An 8,000-nucleotide genomic window follows, 5' to 3' on the forward strand; every position below is an offset into this window, starting at 1 on the left:
GCCCTTCTAAAGAAGCATGTCTTTATTTATGTTGCTTGTATGGTCCCTTTTTCTAATAGTAACTGAGCACCTCAGTAGCCCTATATGTATTTAGCCTCAAAACCCCTGTAAAAGAGGGAAATGCTCTCATTTTACAGAAAGACTAAGTGACTTGCCCAAGGTCACCCAGAAAGCCTGTAGCAAAGCAGGAACTCATACACAGGTGTCCCACATCTAAAGCTAGCACCCTAACCACTGAAACAGTCACCCTTTCAACTAACAGCAACCTCCTACTCTGCACTCTGGTGTAACCTGAGCTAACAGGTCCAAGAGATCAGCTTTATAGCCCCTTGGCTCCACCTCCCTTTTGTTTCATCCAATCAGCCCCTACCACCTTACAGTATGTTTTCTTCCCCCTCACCAACATATTCAATCCTACCCATTTTGTCTGTAAGTGCTTTTCTTTTTTGTTTTATCTATTAGGAACAATGTTTCATCCTAGCTTTCCCTGGTCAGGTAGAAATAAACAGTCCCCCAGCCCCAAATGGAGAATCCAGTTCACAGACAATCAGGTTAAGTAAATCAACAACAGACTAATATCTGGCAGTTTCTCATTCCCCAATGGGAAGTTGCAGTGCTGCATTCCTACCATCATGTGGTGCCATACAAAGGTATAAATATCAGCACTCACAAGCCCTTTCCTAGGCTCTAAAATGGCCTCAGCTTGCAAGTACTAATGGTTTCACCTGGCTCTAGGGAAACTTCAGAATAGGGGAAAATGCTTCCTAGAGGTAATAGTGGCCAGGTCTCTCTATTTTATAACATAAGGATTGATGGAAGGAAGAAACCAGCATTGTGGTGTGCGCTCTGCTGTTGGTTCCTCTGTTTAAATTTACCTTAGAGCTAGGTATTAGTTTCAGTGAAGGATTTTAATGAAATGAGAATTCCTTTTCTATTAGCTTTTGTGTAGCCCACTCTTTGGGCTCTTCTACCCTGGTGCTGGATTGCTCCATCACAATGTATTCTCCTGCCTCTAGTGCAGTTCATTCTTTTCTCTGATACTGCTAAAAGTAAAATACATCTCTGCTAGGGATAACTTTTGTCTCTAGCCAGTGAATAGACTTCTGGAGAGCAAACTTTTGTCTTTGAAATTCACAAGACTGCACCAAATAGCACATACTTTTCTTTTCAAGTTCTGTATTCTCCCTCTGTCCCTTCCCCCGCAGTCAGCATTCTTCCTTCAGCAAATTACTCCATTCTGGTACTGGATAGTTGTCATCTCTGCTGACATTCCTACTGTCTTCTTATGCCTCATGGCAAAGTGTAAAGCTGGGAGGACATGTCTTAATGAGGTATTCAGAGACATGTATTAGGCCTGGATTTGCTTAGTATCCTCATTAATGATCTAGGAGATTGAGTAAACAGTATGGTATCCACATTTGTAAATGGTGCTAAATTACTTGAGAGGAGCTATGAACAGAGGTGAGGCTACAGAAATACTACAAAAAGGCCTAGACTGTTTAGAATCACTGGCCGAAAAATAAGCTTTTGATTTGAAAAAATGTAAGCTAATATAATCTGGGGAAAGTTAAATGAAAAGGAGAATTCTGGGAGACTAATGCTGAAAGAGACTTTGGGGTGAGAGTGGGCAGAAAATTAGATAGGTGTTTCCAATGGAATATTGTGCCTTTTGTTCTTTACACAACAGTAACCGAATGAAGAAACTATACAGTTGGGTCCCAAATAATCATGTTTACAAACATGGAAGGTCTTGCTACCTATTGCTGCTGTTTTCTGCTGGCTTCTCAAACACAGAACGCAGTGAGTACACCTGCAGCAGGCACAAACTATTTACTCTTGCACACTACAGAGTATGGCATCAAAACAAGCTAATGCAAATTTGGGCTGTGCACAGAGGCATCCTGTCACAAAGTAGGGAGCTAACAGTCCCTCTCCATACAGCTTGGTGGGACTGTGCCTGAAACAGGATTTGTTCTGAGCACCCTCCAATACATAAAAGATATATGACCCAGAGGGAATTTAGCAAACAGCAAGTCAACTGTATAAGGGGAATGAAGGGATTTAATTCAGAGAAAAAAGTTTTAAAATGACATGGGAGTAGTTTGATGAAGGGACAGCCTTACATGGATTTAAAACATACAAACACCAAGGAGGTAGAGAAATTATTTAGAATAGCATAGTGCCGGGAGACATAGTTAAGAGCAGTGGGAGGAAATTAAGAAATGAAAGTTTCCTGACTGTGAGAGCTATTAGCCAGTGGAGTAATCTCCCTAGGGGAGGGGCAGAAGCTCCAGCATCTGGGATGTTGAAAGCTAGACTGGATAACATGCTAGTAAAAGTGCAATAGGAAACAATCCTACACTGAAAGAGAGCTAGAGCAAATGAATTAATAGGTCAGAGTTTGCAGATGCTATGGTTACCAAAAATCAAGGGTGGACAGCTGCCCTGGGCCCTCCTGCCACTGCCAAATGGCACCCCTTCTGTTGCTCCTTTTGTAGAGTGGGATAAAAATGATACTCTCCCTGAAAGTGGGAGGATTTCTCCTGGCTTGACCCCAGTACACAGCCAATCTTGCCCATTCTCCTCTCTTTATACAAATAACATCTGTATGTGTCTGTCATCCACTTGTGGTAGTGCTACTGAATTTGCTTTTGCTCCTACAGATGCATTTGGTTACTAGTACAAGATCATCCATTAGTCACTCATGTCTGGATGATGCCTCTGTCTCTTTTGAAACTCAAGGGCAGACTCCCCTACCCCTCTTCAATTAACCAGTTGAATTATAAATTTCAGAGCTTTGATAGTCTGCCACTGCTAGTCAGCTGAAATTCAGAATCCTGAAATGTGTGCCTAAATATTTCATGCTTTTCACAGAACATTAGCACTTTGACAGTTTCCTAAAATGATTCATGAAACTCTGGATCACATTCTTCCATGGTCTGAATTCAATGGGTTACAAGTGAGGGTAGAATTTGTCCCAGAACGTTTTGAGACTCAGAGGAAAAAACAAAGTAACAATAAACAGAACTGCTTTGATTTGAAACACTGGCAATTAAAGGTCCCCTATTTTGTAATAAAACACTCAGCAGCTATATGGATCACACTAGATTTTTCTGGCATAGAGGAAAAAAATCTGTACAGAGTTATGTTTTTCCACATCTCTTCATTCCTGATGCCTACCCATTCCGCCTCTCCATCTTCTTTAGAAAGGCCAAAAAGTGCAGTCTCTTCCCATGAAGGTATAAACCACCTCTTTAGTGTATTCATGTTAAAATGTGCTAATCTGGAGTTCTAGAAGTATAGTCAGCACCTACAATTAGCATTTCTCTCTCCTTCATACATGCACAGTGGTGTTTTTTTTTTTTGCATTGTCCCAGTTTTTACATCAACTATTGTAAATTTTCAAGGTAGGGCATGGGAAGGAATGAACTGTTCACTGTCATTTTCAATTTATGGAGAACTGAGGAAAGGTGAATGTTATTGGGGAAGGAAGTAATTTATCATTTCAGAGAATCTAAAGAGTAGCACCCTGGCACATCTCTACCTAAAAAAAAACAAACATAAACAGTCCATTTTTTGCTAGTCCAAGCATAAATTGGGAATTCTTTCTTTAAATCAGATGGCAAATTTTAAGTCAATGCCAGAAGTATAGTGACATTAGACCTCATTATGAATCACACATGAAGGCCAGTTTAAGATAATTGAGCACACTAAGTACAGAAGCAATTTTTTTTTTTACCATCTTGGCACAACCTGTATAAGTGACCAGTATGTATTAGCCTTGCTTTGTCGTCTTACGTTTTCTTCTATGTCCTTCTGAGAATGAGCAAACAGATTTCTGGAAGACACAGACCAACCACTACTTTTTGGATGATGAGAATACAATTCCAGCAGGAGTACTGCATGCCAAAAAAGACTAGGATCATGATCTGGAGCAATATGGGCAGCTGTGTGTGCATAATGCAAAGGTCTCACATTTTGTTTTCAATTGAATAAGAGGAGCTTGGTTAATTGTGTATTTAACAGAACCCTCTTGTAAATCTGGCTAAGAGTAGAACAATAAGGGAAATAGTTTTGATGGAAAGAATGTACAGTATGCATAGAAAATGAAAATGTAGATGCTCTGCTATGCAGATTACCAAACAAGCAATTTGTTGCAACTGCTTTAGGGTAGAAGGGGTGTTAGAGACTTTGAACTCTGATTTCTGGTCTGGAAGCATGGACACAATTCTAGATTGTAAGCTGCTAGAGGTTCTCTTGTCTGTTTTATTTTTAATGCCTATGACACTGTTGAACATAGTACAGATAGTAAAAAACAAAAAAGTAGATCGCTTATGAGCCATACATGCTCCATCTAGGATTTACTGAAACCAAATGTCCTGAATACAGGAACCTTACACATTTCAAAACAAAAGAAGCTCCCATGGCTAGACAGTTATCTGGGATTTTACCCCTGGGGATGTGGTTTCAATAAATCCTAGCTAAAGTATATTATGCACATAAGTGATATTCTCTTGTGTGCTTTCTCCCTTGGATTTTATTTTCTGTTGTGGTTCCTGTCTGGATTAAGCAGCACTTACAGCCTCCTTTTCTATTTTTCTGAGGAGTATTTTTTCTAGCAGCTGCATATTACATGGGAACTTTTTTTTGTATCTTATTTTCTTTATCATTTTCAGTAGGACCCCAGTTTCCTGACCGTTCCAAAAGAGCATGGTTTCTTCACCTTGGCTTTTGCATCCTTGATGGAGCTGAACATCTTGCTAATGGGATTAGAGGTTCTCATACCATTTTTCAAGAACTTCAACATTTGAAATGACAGCTGGCTAACAGAAGAGAACAAAAGCAAAGATCTACTAGGATCAGGGATAGGGAGCTGCAGTGAAAAAGTTATGGGACCAGATTTTCAAAACAGCTTGGCCCACAGCAGCTCCCATTGTGATGCTTCAAAGGAATTCAGTGCTGAGTTGCAGAAAATTTCCACTGCTAATCTTGGTGTCTAATTAGGATCTGAGCTCTTTTGAGAAAATGGCCCGGATTGTGGGTTTAGACCTCTTTTTTGAAATGTGGGCCATACTACCTTGTAATGGACCTTGCACTGCAGAGCTTTTACCACAGCCATTTTGTCACAAGGACATCTGGTCACAGGACAATCTGTAGACAGTAGCATATATGTACAGATTCATGATTTCCAACTGTAGGCTTCAGATACACTGCTGAGGACCACACTCAGCTTGAAGGTCCACAATGAAAAATCTCATAAAAAAGGTCTTGAAACATTGATTCCATCCTATGAAATGCTATTGCATCAGAAGTCATTACTAGATCTTCCTGATGAGAGGCTTAAAGGTGATAAGTCATTTGTGAGCTAATATGATCCTTACATGAACTGGGATATGGGATGGGAGCGGGGCAGAAATTGGGGGAGCAGAAAAGTAGAGATAAAATAGATGAATCAATGAAGCAGGAAAGAAGGGAAGAAAGAAGAGTGAAAAATGCACCAAAGGCAAGAGAGGAAACATGGAAGTAAAACAAAATATAGAAATAGATAAAGTAAAATAGAAAGTACACCAAAATAATGAAAAACTGAGGCTAATAATTTGTATATAAAGCATTTGCCTGCCAAAGAGCTTAAGAAACAGTGTACTAATTTAATAATAAAATAAATGTTGTATAAAGCTCTATAAAAGCAATACCCTCATAAAATTAAGCTATGCACAGAGAAGAATCTTAGAGGGAAAAGATTTGAAGACTAAGGGGAGCTGTGATTACAATGGAAAGTAACTATGGATAAAAAGAGGCTTAGATGTGAGGTCTACACTACAAAATTAGGTCGAATTTATAGAAGTCGGTTTTTTAGAAATTGTTTTTATATAGTCAATTGTGTATGTCCCCTCACAAAATGCTCTAAGTGCATTAATTCAGCGGAGCGCTTCCACAGTACCGAGGCTAGTATCGACTTCCGGAGTGTTGCACTGTGGGTAGCTATCCCACAGTTCCCGCAGTCTCTGCTGCCCATTGGAATTCTGGGTTGAGATCCCAATGCCTGATGGGGCAAAAAACATTGTCGTGGGTGGTTCTGGGTACATGTCATCCGGCCCTCCCTCCCTCCCTCTGTGAAATCAATGGCCAACAATCATTTTGGTGAGGTCTGTCGGGGCACCTTGAAAACTTTAATGGCGATTCAGTCCTCCCTGAAATACCAGAGGGAGGGATAGCTTAGTGGGTTGAGCATTGGCCTGCTAAACCCAGGGTTTTGAGTTCAATCCTTGAGGGGGCCATTCTGTATGACAGTTGTTTTTGTTTCTCCTTGATGTAAAGCCACCCCCTTTGTTCATTTTAATTCCCTGTAAGCCAACCCTGTAAGCCATGTTGTCAGTTGCCCCTCCCTCAGTCAGAGCAACAGCAGACAATCGTTCCACACCTTTTTTCTGTGCAGACACCATACCACGGCAAGCATGGAGCCTGCTCAGATCACTTTGACAGTTTGGAGCACATTAAACACCACATGCATTATCCAGCAGTATATGCAACACGAGAACCTGGCAAAGCGAAACCAGGCGAGTAGGCAACGTCAGCGTGGGGATGAGAGCAATGAGGACATGGACACAGACTTCTCTCAAAGCATGGGCCCTGGCAATGTGGCTATCATGGTGCTAATGGGGCAGGTTCATCCTGTGGAACACCAATTCTGGGCTCAGGAAACAAGCACAGACTGGTGGAACCGCATAGTGTTGCAGGTCTGGGACGATTTCCAGTGGCTGCGAAACTTTCGCATGCATAAGGGCACTTTCATGGAACTTTGTGACTTGCTTTTCCCTGCCCTGAAGCGCATGAATACCAAAATGAGAGCAGCCCTCACAGTTGAGAAGTGAATGGCAATAGCCCTGTGGAAGCTTGCAACGCCAGACTGCTACCGATCAGTCGGGAATCAATTTGGACTGGTCAAATCTAGTGTGCGGGCTGCTGTGATGCAAGTAGCCAACGCAATCAAAGATCTGCTGATATCAAGGGTAGCGATCCTGGGAAATTTGCAGCTCATAGTGGATGGCTTTGCTGCAGTGGGATTCCCTAACTGTGGAGGGGCCATAGACGAAACCCATATCCCTATCTTGGCACCAGAGCACCAAGCCGGTGAGTACATAAACCACAAAGGGTACTTTTCAATAGTGCTGCAAGCACTGGTGGATCACAAGGAATGTTTCACCAACATCAGTGTGGGATGGCTGGGAAAGGTACATGACGCTCACATCTTCAGGAACTCTGGTCTGTTTCAAAAGCTGCAGGAAGGGACTTTATTCCCAGACCAGAAAATAACCATTGGGGATGTTGAAATGTCTATAGTTATCCTTGGCGACCCAGCCTACCCCTTAATGCCATGGCGCATGAAGCCGTACACAGGCAGCCTAGACAGTAGTCAGGAGCTGTTCAACTACAGGCTGAGCAAGTGCAGAATGGTGGTAGAATGTGTATTTGGACGTTTAGAAGCGCGCTGGAGCAGTTTACTGACTTGGTTAGACCTCAGCCAAACCAATATTTCCACTTATTACTGCTTACTGTGCGCTCCACAATATCTGTGAGAGTAACGGGGAGACATTTATGGCGGGGTGGGAGGTTGAGACAAATCGCCTGGCTGCTGGTTACAAACCAGGGCGGTGCAGTGCACATCAGAGAAGCTTTGAAAACCAGTTTCATGACTGGCCAGGCTACGGTGTGAAAGTTCTGTTTCTTTCTCCTTGATGAAACCCCCCCACCCCTTGGTTCACTCTACTTCCCTGTAAGCTAACCACCCTCCCCTCCTCCCTTCGATCACCGCTTGCAGAGGCAATAAAGTCATTGTTGCTTCACATTCATGCATTTATTAATTCATCACACAAATAGGGGGATAACTGCCAAAGTAGCCTGGGAGGGGTGGTGGAGGAGAGAAGCACTGGGAGAGGTGGTGGAGGAGGGAAGGACAAGGCCACACAGCACTTTAAAAGTTTAAAACTTTAAAACTTATT

General features: G+C 42.1%; 1 long non-coding RNA gene across 2 annotated transcripts; it reads left to right on the top strand.

The window, feature by feature from the left end:
• Positions 1 to 682: 682 nt before the first annotated feature.
• On the top strand, positions 683 to 5,681 carry LOC122465929. 2 transcript variants are annotated; one of them, XR_006291077.1, is made up of 5 exons: positions 685 to 1,461; positions 1,688 to 1,800; positions 3,207 to 3,239; positions 3,822 to 3,968; positions 4,677 to 5,681. It is a non-coding gene; the product is annotated as an uncharacterized LOC122465929 (long non-coding RNA). The 2 variants fall into 2 exon arrangements; XR_006291078.1 differs by lacking the exon at positions 3,207 to 3,239 and having other exon boundaries at positions 683 to 1,461.
• The last annotated feature ends 2,319 nt before the right edge of the window (positions 5,682 to 8,000 follow it).

Source organism: Chelonia mydas, chromosome 5 (genome assembly GCF_015237465.2).
Source record: "Chelonia mydas isolate rCheMyd1 chromosome 5, rCheMyd1.pri.v2, whole genome shotgun sequence".
NCBI classification, from domain to species: Eukaryota; Metazoa; Chordata; order Testudines; family Cheloniidae; genus Chelonia; species Chelonia mydas.